At 34.9% G+C, this 16,890-nt stretch overlaps 1 long non-coding RNA gene and 1 pseudogene across 1 annotated transcript; one reads left to right on the top strand and one right to left on the bottom strand.

The window, feature by feature from the left end:
* LOC138305724 (uncharacterized) overlaps window positions 1–410 on the bottom strand; it is a 31,475-nt pseudogene extending 31,065 nt beyond the window's left edge.
* Window positions 411–5,253: 4,843 nt separating this feature from the next.
* On the top strand, window positions 5,254–13,969 carry LOC138306737 (uncharacterized). The gene is made up of 4 exons (XR_011205900.1): window positions 5,254–5,399; window positions 7,679–7,779; window positions 9,428–9,504; window positions 11,989–13,969. It is a non-coding gene; the product is annotated as an uncharacterized lncRNA (long non-coding RNA).
* The last annotated feature ends 2,921 nt before the right edge of the window (window positions 13,970–16,890 follow it).

Genomic DNA, 16,890 nt, shown 5'->3' with positions numbered 1-16,890 from the left:
TACTGATTGTTGTCATGTTGCTGTGAGTGTTACGTCATATTATTCAGACAAAATGATTTAGTTTTTGCTCACAAAGAAATGATGTCACAATCGATAGAGAGATAACTCTGTAATATGCAAAGATGAAATATCTTTTCTTGGATACAATTTTTTTTTCAATAATTATGTTATGAACTGCTCACCACTAAATCCCAGTGGCCTCCTCGTTGATGGTAAGCTCCTACTATAAAGTCATACTCCATGACACGGTACTGAAGAAACAAATCATACTATTTTAATGCAGTGTAATTTTATATTTAACCATATTTTCAGTGAAATACACTTGTTTTGATAAACACCTTATGAATTTTAAGGTACACACAGTTTTATATTAGAAGAAGGAGGGGGTGACTTCAATGATGAAAGCATAACGTAACAGCAAAAATCTAATTCTAAGATTGATATCTTATTCTTATTGTGAAATTGACAACAAACTAAAATTATTATTAAAAAATATGTGCAAAATGTCACCCAAAGAATATTTATAATGACACCATACCTTTTTACCAATATTCACGACATGGGTATCCCTGCAGGTAGGGCGTTAGAATTGTACCTGCTGCCCCTATTGCATGATCGTAAAAGGCGACTAAATTTAGGATATTATCTTTTCTCTTCTTCCTAACTGACTTTATCTTTCCTAATGCCTCCCTTGAAACCGCCTCACTTTTGGCATTGAGTTGAGCGTTCGCCCCTGTGAGGAAGGCTCTAGGTTCTGTCCCCTGGCCGAGACACACCAAAGTCTATAAAAGTGGTAGTTTCTGCTCCTGCTTAGCGCTCAGCATACAGGGAGTGGGACGACTGGTTCGCCCGTTGTCAGTATAATGTGACCGGGTGGGGTGTGTTGCTTGGTGTCTTCGGCGGCATGCTTCAGTGATATAGCACTATAAAAAGGGCAACAGTTCCACTATACAAGAAGACACAACATGAATATACCACAGTCTCCCAAAACACGCACCTCGCTCAACATACACGCAACACACCGCATACATGGGAGACCGTCCTTACATGACCATAGCTGTTAATAGGACGTTAATTAATCAAACAAACAAACAAACAATCGTTGATAATGTTGGTCATTGTTGATACTAGTTTATGTTTGTTTTTTTTACTCCTTTGTCCAGTTCCTTTTGTGCTAAACAGGCAAGGTAACTATCCATGACCTATATTAATAACAAAGGTTTAAAGATATTTCAAAAAAAAAATCCAACCTAACCATATTTAAAGTAGTAATTCTATTGAAAAAGCTGATATCAAAGTACCAAAATCAATTCATGTTTATCATTGTCATTATTTGATAAAATTTATAATAATAACCTTATGTTTTTTTTCAAATAATACATCTATCATTTATAACATTTTCATACTTACCTGATGAGTCAACCACTTTCCTCTTTTCAAAGATTTGATATCCACATCAGTAATATTAAATCCATATAATTTTGCTAGTATATAATTGGACTCCTCCGATTGCTCCCAAATGCGATCAACATGTTTCTGAGCTGAAAATATCAACACAAAGATGATGCAACTACAATATCTAAATACAATTTATGCTGGGGGAAAAAACCTTATCAAAGTGTTCCATTTAGACATACCTTCTCATGTGGTTTCATAAGTCATCATTTGAAGCATTTAGCAATTATTACTGCTAATAAACATCTGATTTAGCAATTATTACTGCTAATAAACATCTGATAATGTTACCATGTGTGCAGTTGACCCCTGGATATTATGGACATTTCAAAACTTCTTACTTTATACTAACCTTTCTGTTGGTCAATGTCACTATCTGCAAGGTGGGTATTCGAAGATGATGGTAACTTGTCATGCCATGTAACATGCCTCTCTACCTTCCTCCTTTTCAACTTAATGCTGTTGATACTGGCTGTAAACAATGGTCAATGAACATTAACTAACAGACATACCATTAAGTAATATGGTCCTTCAGGCGATTATTCAGGAGAATGTTTGAAATGTTTGTATGGGTACCCTTTTCAAAATATAAAATGAATTATGACAGCAAAATTTCACGTGATCAAGCTATGGAAAGTTCAAAAGGCAGCATATTATCATAGAAACTAAACCCCATCTGATTTTCAACTATTACTATGATATGGGCAACTACAAACAGTAAAGAAGCGTAAAACAGGACATTATCAAAATTACTTCTCTTCTTTGTTGCAGATGATTGTGTAACATCCTTTCATTCTGCTGTGTGAGGATTTCCATTCTTTGGTTCTGAATCGACAATCCCTAACAATAAATAAATTAGATGGAGCAGTGCTTCATCTCAGTTAATTGTCATGAAATGTATAGTGGTGATAAATTTTTTCTGACGCAAAAATATGTGAAAAATGTATTGCTTTTGCAAAGTATCATTAACCATCTATTTTATTCTCAAATCCTACAACGCAAATTTAATAGCATTCTTTTTTTAAACAGTTAGTGATATTCAAAGCGTCTTCATCCTGACACAGGTATGTTGCATTCTGCAGTAGAGACAACTTTTCCCGACATCTGATGGCAAGTGCTTTTAGTTTTCTTGGTGTTTTCTTTGCTAGAGGCAAATCACCAACATCCGTATCCGCCCCACTTGTTGCATTGGGTACGATGTCTGGGTCCGCAAGCAATTCTCACAGATGTGGTAGAATCAAATACTCTTCATAGATAGAAAGGTCTTAAGGTCCTTTACAAAAATTGTGAATTATATGACCGTGGGGTCTCTAGTTTCCCCCTGGGGAGGGGGTTAAGTTTACTATACTTTATATTGAGAAAACACATTTTTGCGCATTATTTGGTCATTTGTAATAGGAAATGAGTCAAATGTTGTCAGAATTATCATTATGAGATGGCCATTTAATCCTATTAACAAATTTTCTATGACTGACCCCCAGGGGCCTAAGGGGCGGGGTCAAAAAGGGTCAAATACATGTAGGCTAAAATTTCAAAAATCTTCTTCTGAAATTCTGGAAATGGTAGAATCAAATACTTTTCAGAAATAGAAAGGTCTTAAGGTCCTTTACAAAAATTGTGAATTATATGACCCTGGGGTCTCACGTTTTCCCCTGGGGAGGGGGTCAAGTTTACTATAGTTCATATAGGGAAAACACATTTATGAGCATTTTTTGCTCAATTTTCATTGGAAATGAGTCAAACTTGGTTAGAATTATTAGCCTGAGATAGCATTTTAATATCATATCCACAGTGATTCTGGCCGATCCCCTGGGGGCAGAGGGGCGGGGCTGAAAATGGGTCAAATAGGCTAAAACTTCAAAAATCTTCTTCTGAAATTCTGGAAATGGTAGAAACAAATACTGTTAATAAATAGAAAGGTCTTAAGGTCCTTTACAAAAATTGTGAATTATATGACCCTGGGGTCTCACATTTCCCCCTGGGGAGGGGGTCAAGTTTACTATAGTTTATATAAGGAAAACACATTAATGAGCATTTTTTGCTCAATTTTCATAGGAAATGAGTCAAACTTGGTTAGAATTATTAGCCTGAGATAGCATTTTAATATCATATCCACATTGGTCCTGGCCGACCCCCTGGGGGCAGAGGGGCGGGGCTAAAAAAGGGTCAAATAGGCTAAAACTTCAAAAATCTTCTAAAATTCTGGATATAGTAGAATCAAATAATTATAGATGGAAAGGTCTTCAGGTGTTTTATAAAGACTGTGAATTATATGACCTTGGGGTCTCACGTTACCCCCTGGGGAGGGGGTCAAGTTTACTTAAGTTTATATAGGAAAAACATATTTGTGAACATTATTTGCCCAATTTTCGTAGGAATTAGTCAAACTTGATTAGAATTATTAGCCTAAGATATAGCATTTAAACATCCATATCCGTCCTCGATGACCCCCTGGGGGACCAGAGGGGCAGGACCAAATTTAACAGGGTCAAATTGATTAAAATTTCAAAAAATACCTCTAAGTTCACAGGTTTGATGGAAGCAAATACTCTTCATAGTCTAAAAAGGTCAAATTTATAAATCACTGACCAACTTCAAGGCCCAGCATATAGTGTTTATATGTCTTTATAAAATTTGTTTCATTTATATATTCTAACTCAGGTGACCGTTAAGGCCCATGGGCCTCTTGTCAAACTATTTCGTCCCCTGATATTCACTGTCAAAAATTTGCCAGCAGCAATTTGATTGGCCATTTACAAAGGTCGCCTGGACATGACCTCTAATGGGATTTTCTCAGATCCTCTTATCTAACGTAGTGATAATAAGGATATGTATTTTAATCAGATTGGGGTTCACTTTACCATGGGGGGGGGGGGGGGTCATTTCACCGTGGTAATGGGATTTTGACACACCCCCCTCCTTCTAAGCTGAAGTTCTAATAGTCATAGTCTTTGTAAATAACACTTAATATTAACTAAAATCATAATTTATATGATTTTAATGTAACTTAAAGTTAAGGCAGTGAGATGTCTTTCGAAAAGAAATAATTGGTGTGGAGAGGGGGTCGACATTTCACCATGGGCATGGTATTGTGAATTTACGTGTTAACAAATGCCCCGTAAATTATTTCAAATAGTATGTTTATTAGATTAACCAAATATGTGTAATCAGTGTTTATTTTTTGACTGATCCGCTACTGGCGTAACAACTGTACCACAGTCTCCCAAAACACGCACCTCGCACTTCACACATGCAACACACCGCATGCATGGGAAGCCGTCCTTACATGACCATGCCTGTTAATAGGACGTTAATTAATCAAACAAATAAACCGATGCAAGTATACCGATGTCTTAATAGTGCATTCTTGTAGTTTATAGATTCTTTATTTTTTGTTGTTTACTGGTGTGTAAACTGCAGTTTTTTACATGACTTGTAGTTTATTTCTAAATGACCTTAGTTATCAATGGGCCGTAAAACTCGAACAAAGAATGCATTATAACAATACTTGATCATTAAAATGTGATAATAACAATGCAAAAAAAGTGAATTGTTGTCCTTACACAATAGAACAGTGCGATTGCAGATATTCCGATTTATAATATGCATTTAACATTATAATATTTCATAAAATTATATCCACATGCATCTCATTATGATTAACAGAGCAATAACAACAGTAATTTCTGTATTTAATATTGATGGACTGTGTAATAAATCGGGACTTTATCAACTGTAATTCGTATGACAGCTAGCATATTAATCTTTTGTGAAACGGAAGTTATACTTAGTCAGGGCATGTTTATCAGGCTTTTAGTCGCACCTAAAACGGAAGGAAAGGGGGATTACTCTAACAGTATCAACAATACAATCGCTATGGCGGACACGGAAGAGAATAAAAATGTCGCCGTACAGAAAGATATACATGTAACAGTTCAGTTGTGGTGAGATCTTGCTTATTTTATTATCGGAATCGGTATAGAATTATAAATCACTATATTATTAATTTGATTTCAATGAAATGATTATACTGTAATCATACACCAGTAATTACAAGCGTAGTACAATACTGAGACCAGACGGTATTCAGACGTCATATATCTAGGGCGCAACGATTTACCCAAAACTACCCAAAACTTACCCAAAACTACCCAAAATATTTATATAACTTCTCATAAAGTTAGTAACATTTGCTGAGTCTGGATTTTATGACGTAGAATTCTAGTTAATAATCAAAGAAACGACAAACCGGAACGTACTAGTTTGTAATAGCGGTTACCTCCCTTTAACTGGAGATACCAATACGTGTCCAGGGTACAACTTGCCGTCGATCAGTAGCACCTTCTGTTAATTATGACGTTATGATATTAACATCAAATGATGAACGTCATAATCACCAGATGGTGGGACTTATCAACGTTCAATGTACTTTACCCATGTGATATTCAAAGAGTAGTAACTATGCTACAGACGAAGGACTGCCTCAAACAAAAAGATAACAGAACGTCAGAGAACAGCTGTTATGCCATTTATTCAATATAGATTTTAATATATCATTATCACAACATAACAAATTCGAAAATTTGATATTATTAAATGCTTAAACTTATATCAAAATTAATACGTGTACATCGTCATATAATGAGATATACGTCCTTGTATTATATACTAACTACTTTAAAACAGATATGGAATCTATCAAATATGAAACATGAATTGATATCATTTTTGTAACAACATACAATGCATTAATTATTAAAAACGAAGTTACAACTAATAAAATGATAACCATATTATGTACACATCAGTAATTAAGAAATAAAGTTAAAACTACTAAATATAAAATGATTAATTCATTATGTATATATCAGTTAAAAACTACTAATGAAAAATAAAATGTATATATCAGATTACCATGAAATATGGCTCCGACACTCGGAAACTGAAACTGAAAATATACACAATTAAATAAAAAAAAAAGCACACAAGACACATATATAAAAAAGGAATTAAGTTAAAAACTACTAATGAAAAATAAAATGATTACAACATTATGTATATATCAGTTTAGATTACCATAAAATATGGCTCCGACACGCGGAAACTGAAACTGAAAATATACACAATTAAATAAAAAAAAAAGCACACAAGACACATATATAAAAAAGGAATTAAGTTAAAAACTACTAATGAAAAATAAAATGATTACAACATTATGTATATATCAGTTAAGATTACCATAAAATTGATTTATAAACATCTGTGCTTTAAATATGTACTTGAAAACTCCAAAAACATTATAATTATTCCAAGAAATTAAACAAAAATATGACAACATTTAATTTCGATGCATCCGTCAAAACTGGTGACGCTTGAATAACTAATAACTGTGTAACTTTCCTTTACCCGGCCACAAGTAAAGTTAGACAGTTATTCGTTATTTGAATAAAAAGTAACGGATTACGAATAACTGTTCAAATTTAATTTGCTCAGCATATTGTTCACCTCAGTATCTGAGTCGGACTCACTCGTATTTGGTTCCAATGTGTCTTTGTTCGCAAAACTGTCACTTTGATCATATCCACTCCCATATACCGATTCCTTTTTGACCACAGTGGCACATACTGGGTCGTGGTCTAACTCATGGTTTTGTACGTTTTTTAGTTTGATATATTTAACATTTTCAAAGGACAGTTCAGGAGAAACTATGAAATAATCTATGACTTTCCCCTTTCTTCTTTCTGAAAGTTCATACTCAGAAAGACTGAAATCCTCGGAGACGAAACCTCTGATTAAATCGATGTTGATGTTAAAATCATCACCCAAAATCACAGCAGCCTCTTCATTTTTAGAAAGCTCTTTCAAGTAAATCTGAAGATACTGACACTGCTTTTTCCTTTTGGTATTGTCCATACCTTTATACAATCCATGCCATGACACAACAAGAACTTTGATTGTCTCTGTAGATCCATGTGGTTCTAAAAGTCTTATAGTGCTGCGTGGTAATGGTGTGAAATCTCGAGATACTTTCCCCTTCCTCTTCAACTCCTCTAAAGGCCTTTGTAATTTTGTTTGAGCCAATTCTTTCAGGTCGAACCTCTCCGAGTCGTATATTATACTGGCTTCCCTGTTTCTCCTGTGGAGTGTAACATCGTCCCCTCTGCGTCTGTCTTTACCGTTGACGTTCATAGTAATAACTTTTAATTTTACATTTTGTTTTCAGTTTTGAGTGACAGTTAAGCAAAGGCTGGTATAATGGAATCCGCAAAGATATTTTGCGTGAGGCACCGAATGCCAGAGTCGAAGCTAATACTGGATGACAGAGTAAGTTTTGAATAGAGGATAGTCCTTAATTGTTTCTTGACGAATAGCAATCTGATTAAAATACATATCCTTATTATCACTACATTCCTCTATATAGATCTGTATTTTAATCAGATTGGACTAATAACGGTTATATATCATCGAGTGCGGTGAAACGGATTCGAAGCTGTTTCATTCGGACTCGTGCAATATATCAAAGTTCCCACTCCAGGCCACTCTCTTACCAACTAATTTTCTTCTTCTCTCTTGCCACCACCTCACTTTTGGCCTTTAGTTGAGCGATCGCCCTTGTCAGGTATGCTCTGGGTTATTTCCTCTGGCCGAGACACACAAAAGTTTATAAAAGTGGTAGTTTCTGCTATTGTTTAGCGCTCAGTATTAAGGGAGTGGGACGACTGGTTCGTCTGTTGTCTGTATAATGTGACCGGTTGGGGTGTCTTCTTTCGTATCTTCGTAATATTTCCACTTATATACATGAAGATACAACGCGAACATACCACAGTCTCCCAGAACACGCACCAGACACTTCATACACGCAACACACCGCTTGCATGACCCTGGCTGTTAATAGGACGTTAATTTAATCAAACAAACAAATTTATCTTTAAATGTTATTCATCAAGAAACAATATCTTATTATTACATTTGACGTGTCTGTCCTAGTTATAGACTAATCCTACTGATACAAATGTATTAGTTACTTTATATCGATCTGCCACGATACCTACTTACTCCGAATTTAATTATTTCCCGCTTACTAATTTAATTATTTCCCGCTTACTAATTTAATTATTTCCCATTTTCTAATTTACTAATTTAATTCCACATGTGAGCAATCTAAATTAGACTTGTAATTTCGCTCCCACTACGATACTCTACGTTACGCTTCCCTTGTATTGAAGCGTAACGTCGAGTATCGTAGTGGGAGCGAAATTTCAAGTTTAATTTTGATTAGATTGACATATGAGGAACATAATTTTGATGAGATTGACATATGAGGAACATATCTCGATGAAAATTAACATAAAATAATCATATGCAATACATTTATGACCCAACAATTAATAAGAAATATGCACGCATTATGACATTTTCGGAGAGAAAAAAATATTTTAAAATAAAAATCCCTCAAAAAGGATATGTTCACGTCATATTTTCTCCATAGAACTTAATATTTAACTCATGTCTAGTGTGTCGCAGACAAATGGGGTTGTGCATGTACATACGTACATAAGGCAACACTTTTCAGTAATAAAAATTAAGTTTCATACTCAAGTTTGATTTGCTGATGAAAGTTTGAAGAGGAGAATAGTGCATCTGTTGTATCCATAAATAAATAAGACAACACTCTTAGAAACATCTTTTACCTGATTGTAACGAACATAATCCTAACCTACTTCCAACGCTCTAATTTGCGTAGCAATCTGGTTAAAATTCAGATCCTTATTATCACTATGTTTGTAGCAACGCATAGAAAATGCATTTGATCTGACGTACAGGTGATGACCCTTTATCGTATGTTGTTACTGTATAGAACGTAGTGGTTATAAGGGACTGTATTTTAATGAGATTGTTTTTCATAGCAACATGAATCTTAAGAAAAACATAAAATTAACACACATTGATATACCTTTTTGTTTCTTTTCAGACTTGTTCGAGGTGGCTATCAATAACAAGCTTATTTTCTCCAAGGCGAAACTTGGTAGTTACCCACGAAGAGCTGACGTAGGTTGTTCTGATATTCATTTTATAACTCATTTACCCCTGTAGACACATTTGAAGTCTTCTAACTCAAAGCCTGGAAGAGTCCATTATGGATTTTCAGGTGTAAATGAGTTAAAGGTTAAATTCATGTTTTTTAGGTCATCTGACCCGAAGGGTCAGGATGACCTATAGTCATCATGTTTCGTCCGTCGTCGTCCGCCGTGCGCCGTGCGCCGTGCGCCGTCCGCCGTGCGCCGTGCGTTAACTTTTCACATTTTGAACTTCTTCTCAAGTTCTACCAGTGCGATTAGGCTGAAACTTGCATGAAATGATCCTGACATGGTCCCGACAAAGTGTTGTTATTTTTCGGGTCGATCTGAAATCCAAGATGGCCGCCACAGCCGCCATCTTGAAAACACATTTTGAACTTCTTCTCAAGTTCTACCGGTGCGATTTGGCTGAAACTTGCATGAAATGATCCTGACATGGTCCCGACAAAGTGTTGTTATTTTTCGGGTCGATCCGAAATCCAAGATGGCCGCCACAGCCGCCATCTTGAAAACACATTTTGAACTTCTTCTCAAGTTCTACTGGTGCGATTTGGCTGAAACTTGCGTGAAATGATCCTGACATGGTCCCGACAAAGTGTTGTTATTTTTTCGGGTCGATCCGAAATCCAAGATGGCCGCCACAGCCGCCATCTTGAAAACACATTTTGAACTTCTTCTCAAGTTCTACCAGTGCGATTTGGCTGAAACTTGCATGAAATGATCCTGACATGGTCCCGACAAAGTGTTGTTATTTTTCGGGTCGATCCGAAATCCAAGATGGCCGCCACAGCCTCCATCTTGAAAACACATTTTGAACTTCTTCTCAAGTTCTACCGGTGCGATTTGGCTGAAACTTGCATGAAATGATCCTGACATGGTCCCGACAAAGTGTTGTTATTTTTCGGGTCGATCCGAAATCCAAGATGGCCGCCACAGCCGCCATCTTGAAAACACATTTTGAACTTCTTCTCAAGTTCTACCAGTGCGATTTGGCTGAAACTTGCATGAAATGATCCTGACATGGTCCCGACAAAGTGTTGTTATTTTTCGGGTCGATCTGAAATCCAAGATGGCCGCCACAGCCGCCATCTTGAAAACACATTTTGAACTTCTTCTCAAGTTCTACCGGTGCGATTTGGCTGAAACTTGCATGAAATGATCCTGACATGGTCCCGACAAAGTGTTGTTATTTTTCGGGTCGATCCGAAATCCAAGATGGCCGCCACAACCGCCATCTTGAAAACACATTTTGAACTTCTTCTCAAGTTCTACCGGTGCGATTTGGCTGAAACTTGCATGAAATGATCCTGACATGGTCCCGACAAAGTGTTGTTATTTTTCGGGTTGATCCAAAATCCAAGATGGCCGCCACAGCCGCCATCTTGAAAACACATTTTGAACTTCTTCTCAAGTTCTACCGGTGCGATTTGGCTGAAACTTGAGTGAAATGATCCTGACATGGTCCCGACAAAGTGTTGTTATTTTTCGGGTTGATCCAAAATCCAAGATGGCCGCCACAGCCGCCATCTTGAAAACACATTTTGAACTTCTTCTCAAGTTCTGCCGGTGCGATTTGGCTGAAACTTGCATGAAATGATCCTGATATGGTCCAGACAAAGTATTGTTACATCTAGATCTGGTTGATCCCAAATCGAAGATGACTACCATGACACTATATATATCTAATTAATTTCCTATATGTTAAGGCATTTGGGCCTCTTGTTTGAAATAAAATTTGTTGAAAGAAATTGAAAATGATCCTGACATGGTCCTGACAAAGGGACACCATATATAATTAATTTTACTATGGCCAAGGTAGTCAGATGACCGTTAAGGCCCTTTGGGCCTCTTGTTCATATTAACGGTGTTCCACTGCCGACAAACCTGGCTAATTTATGTTTTTTTCATAATTTATTTTTTCCAATGTTTTTGGATATAACATATTTACAAATACATGGTACACCAACACAAATTTGACAAGACATATACATTGCATTTCAATCACACACCAAAAAAAACGAAACATATATAATTCTCGGATTTTTCTTCATAGTATATGAAGTTAATTAGGTATTATATATACACATAAACATTTTTCTTCATAGTATATGAAGAAAAAGGATCTGCCAATCAGAGAGCTGGATTTAGTATAAAAACAAATAAAAATTGATTATATTTTGGTGAAGATGAATTTGCGAATTGCTATATTTGATAAATTAGTTTTGCCGGCTATTCGAAAAAATAGAAAAAAAATTATATGTACTTGAACGTGTATTTTGATTGATTTATGAACAGCTAATGGTAATAATAATATTGGGTAATTTATACTTTAGTAATAGGACGTTCATCTAAATAACCAAACCAAACCCTCTTTTATGTTTAATATGTGTTTGTACGGCTTTAAGGGAGTAGTGTTAGGATGATATTAATATACTTCTATGTTTTCCTACCACAGATCAGAAAGGCTGTCAAACAAGTAGTGAATGGAGAAGAACCGGAGGAAATAACGAGGACAGCCAGCAGTCAGTGCTGTATCATCTTATAAACAAAGGGAGATAACGAGGACAGCCAGCAGTCAGTGCTGTATCATCTTATAAACAAAGGGAGATAACGAGGACAGCCAGCAGTCAGTGCTGTATCATCTTATAAACAAAGGGAAATAACTCAAATTTAAAAATTGATTTTTGGAAAATCTGATAGAAAATTAATCCAAAATTATCATACAGAGGAAATTACGAAATTTGCCATATGTTGTACTGTCTTACTGTAAGTCAGTGGGACTGGATATTTACACAGAGAAAAATGACGACCAACATTAAACCCGGAAGGAAGTGTTGATCTGATGTAGGTAGTGTCTCTCTCTCGGTTAATAACCCAGTCCTACTGTAGTTGTAAGTTATATACTGGTTTACCCACTACATGTCTCTGTATATTGGTATGATCATACCATATTGTTGCAGTTTTATACCTGTCGGGGTTCTGTTCGCGTAAGAGACAATCAAAGAACTTTGGATCCGTTTTTTTCGAATACTTTTCTCTCTCCATTATTAAAGGTATCCTAAAATAATTGATTTGAAAATTAACATGTATCCTTATATTCACTTCGGATTGATAATAAGGATTTTTCTGATACTACAAATACCGTATTATACCGCCATCCTCATCTGGCTTGTTATGGATAAGGTTCTGGTTTCAGGTATTTGGATTTAATGAGCACACAGTTCCACATCAGCTAGTTTGTCTTTCCCGCCAATGAAATCCTGACCGATTGCCAGAAATTAGATATTTGGACGAATTTTAGCAATGTGAGTAAAAGAAGGCGGTAGTCACTAACTACTATAGTAGCTATTGCTACCTACATGTAAACTATTATGATGTGCCATAGATAAGTAATAGTCGTACACCGGTGTGGTATTTTCATTGTCCATCTAAACGATGCTGTGATATGACGTTCATCCATTCCGTGATACCACAGGGACCTGGCACGATGTTTAACCAACAGTATATGTATGTATAAATAAATACTATAAATATACATATATATATATATATATACTTTTGTTAAAATATCTACAAAGGTCCCTGTGAGTGGTACTGCCAACTTACTTTCGCGAACGATTTAGTTTTGTTGCCGATAAGAATTCGCTAAAATTATTATATAAGTGTTCCACTATACAAGAAGACCCAACAGGAATATACCACAGTCTCTTAAAATACGCACCTCGCGATTCACATACCAAAGACTTCACATATATGAGAGGCCGTCCTTAAATGACCCTGGCTGTTGATAGGACTTATATATTAAACCCAATCAATCGTTGCGAAAACAATTTAAACATTTTACAATTTAGCGTTTTACTTGTAAATCGCGAAATCAAATATCCAATCAATTAATTTATCAAACAAACAAACAAACAAACAAATCGCCATAAAAATAGTTTTCTTGTGAAAACGCGAGATTCAGTCCCGTGAAAGTTGGTGTACAGTATATCTAGTATTAGTCTTTCAGGACAGAAATAGATTATTTTAATCTTATACATAATGTACTATTTCTAACACGTATATAATATGTATTTGTTATAGCGATTCAGCCTTTGGTGCCAATGAGAACTAAAATGCAATAATGTAAGCATTATAAGGCAGCGGTTTTTATAGGCATTGTCTCACCTACAACTACAAATATACTGTGTATTTTAAGTACTACAAGGCAATTATTTTGCTAAAAGTCAATTGTTTATCACTCTTACATTACATTATCAATGTTTTATATGTATTTCTATAGTTTTAGATGAGTATTGTGTTATATTACAGATTTCCTACTTTCTTCTATTTTATGAAAATAATATTTACTTTTATTTACATATGGCATAATAACGATATACTTATTTACACAGGATTTGTAAATAAAAGTTATGGATAAAAGTACTAAAGACTTGGCTTATAAATTGTGAAGTTTCATCCCTCAACAAATAAACCATATGACGATGGATATAATCTATATAGTGTACCTCTGATAACTGATATAATACTCCATTGGATGGATCATGGTTGGACAAAATATTATAATCTTATATAAACGATTGGGCGATCTATCTAAACATATTTCTGGACGTTTGAAATATGATTTCCTGATAAATGATTGGTCGATTGGTAGGCATCCTTACTGATATATGATTGGTCGATTGGTTATCACCCTTACTGATATATGATTGGTCGATTGGTTATCACCCTTACTGATAAATGATTGAATGATTGAATGATTGGTAGATACCCTGACTGTAAGTGATTGGACAATAAGTAGGTATCCTTACTAATAAATAATAGGACGATTGATAGGTACCCTTACTGATAAATGATTGGTCGACTGGTAATCATCCCAACTGATCAATGATTGGTCAATTGGTTATCACCCTAACTGTAAATGATTGGACGATTGGTAGGTACCGATAATGATAAATGATTCGACGATTGGTAAGTATCCTTACTGATAGTTGATTGGTCGATTGGTAGGTATCCTTACTGATAAATGATTGGACAATTGGGAGGTATCCTTACTAATAAATAATTGGACAATTGGGAGGTATCCTTACTGATAAATGATTAGACGGTTGGTAGGTATACTTACTGATAAATGATTGGACGGTTGGTGGGTATACTTACTGATAAATGATTGGACGGTTGGTGGGTATACTTACTGATAAATGATTGGACGGTTGGTAGGTATCCTTACTGATAAATGATTGGACGGTTGGTAGGTATACTTACTGATAAATGATTGGACGGTTGGTAGGTATACTTACTGATAAATGATTGGACGGTTGGTAGGTATACTTACTGATAAATGATTGGACGGTTGGTGGGTATACTTACTGATAAATGATTGGACGGTTGGTAGGTATACTTACTGATAAATGATTGGACAATTGGGAGGTATCCTTACTGATAAATGACTGGACGGTTGGTAGGTGCTCTTATTGATATATGATATGACAATAAATCGGTATCCCTACTGGTAAGTGATTGGACGATTGGTATGTCTCTTCCTGATAATGATTGGTAATCATTTCGGTTTAATGTTGGACTATTGATAAGTTCTTTTCTGGACGAAAATATTTCCGTGAATGAACACGGACGATTTGTATGAACGTTACTAACAAAAGTAATTGAACAATGAGTATTGGTATATCTGTTAACTTGTGGGGCGATCTGTAATGTCCACTTATATCAGTTGATTGGTATAGATCATTCTAACGATAGAACAATATTTTTCACATATCGCATATAGTTTTGACCTCACAATCTATATATGACCTGGCAGGATATTGTCTCAGTAGACAGAAACATCACATCCGAACTGAATTTCTACTGTTTTGTTTAGAGACAAATTAAAAGTTTCACTTAAGTTATGTGATAAATAGAATCTTACGCTTGTGATTATGTAATATGAAGGCAAGTGGCATATGAAATTATTTAACGAGTTTGATGTATGATCATATATGTATACTTTGTAATTAATATATATATATAAAGAAGAGAGAACCTGATAATGCTTATGGATCACAGGCGTTTGACTTTATATTTTTCTCTGTATAAATGTAATACAATATTACATATAGAGAAAAGTATCTATAGAGCCAAACACCTGTGGATGGATGGTCTAATGATGATATTGATCCTTTTAATAAGTAAGTGGACAATATGTAGATATTTGATGATAAAAGATTGAACAATAAATATGGAGAAATTTTATAAATCTTTATTAGAGATAACAAACTATATTTATATAGGATATCTATCCACTAAAATGGGAATCATAAACACAATAAATTTCATCTTGAGCTTTTCTGTTAAAAAACCACTTTGAAACATCATAGGGAACATCTAAGAATAATTTGTGGCAAAAGACTAATTAAAAGTAGTTTTATCTGACTAAATATTGCCTTTTATTTTTGGTCAAGGGTTGATGCAGTCATAAATGGACTTCTCGCCAATATGTTTAGACATCTTTACAAATAGCACTAAGGGTTATGGCTACAATGACCCAAGTGCATTGCTTTTTGTAGACCAGCTGTGGGTGATTCATGTACATATTCACTAGTACAGTCGAACATCAATTTATCTATTATGGTTTTTACTTTTAAAACCATCAACTGCACCAAACCAATATTAAAATGAAATGCTAAGCTCACAATGTTAAAATGGAGAAGATCTCTAAAAAGTACAAAAATAAGTACAAAATTAATGTAATAGAAATCTAAGATTGATTCAGGAAAACTGAACCTAAACAAGCCCAAAACACATGCCTAATAGAGCTAAGTGATCTAGAGTATAACTATTCTATTAAATGAATCAGATTTATTTTTAGTGGTAATCCCATGAAGGTCAAGGTAATTGATTAAATGTTAAAAAAAGAAATATTCTCTTGACTTCAATTCTCGTAATTGTTGATAAAAATGTCTTGATTGTTTATAAGTAGGAGAAAAAAGCATAACAATTGATAACAGATGACAAGTACATATGTACTAACTTTAGAATAATCCAGAACTCTTTCAGATATAAATTCAGGAGGGATATTTGTGATATAAAAATACATCTGAGAACGCCTATATCTCTGTGTGTATATATACAATCATTGTTAATAATAATAAATAAATATATAATATAATAATAAGGGTCAAAGAAGTAATATCAACAGGATTTTCCAGATGACACGGGATCCCATCAAACGTAATTCTGTAGGATACCAATTACTTCCAATGATAAATATGGGACAAAGAAGTACTTCTAACCGTGTGGACAAAAATTTGTTGGTCTTTTTGAGGCGATCTGCTCCTTTACCAAGACACACAAAACGAAC

Source organism: Argopecten irradians, chromosome 13, assembly GCF_041381155.1.
Source record: "Argopecten irradians isolate NY chromosome 13, Ai_NY, whole genome shotgun sequence".
NCBI classification, from domain to species: Eukaryota; Metazoa; Mollusca; class Bivalvia; order Pectinida; family Pectinidae; genus Argopecten; species Argopecten irradians.
The sequence above is the reverse complement of the archived record's forward strand: the minus strand, read 5'-3'. Positions and strand labels throughout refer to the sequence as shown.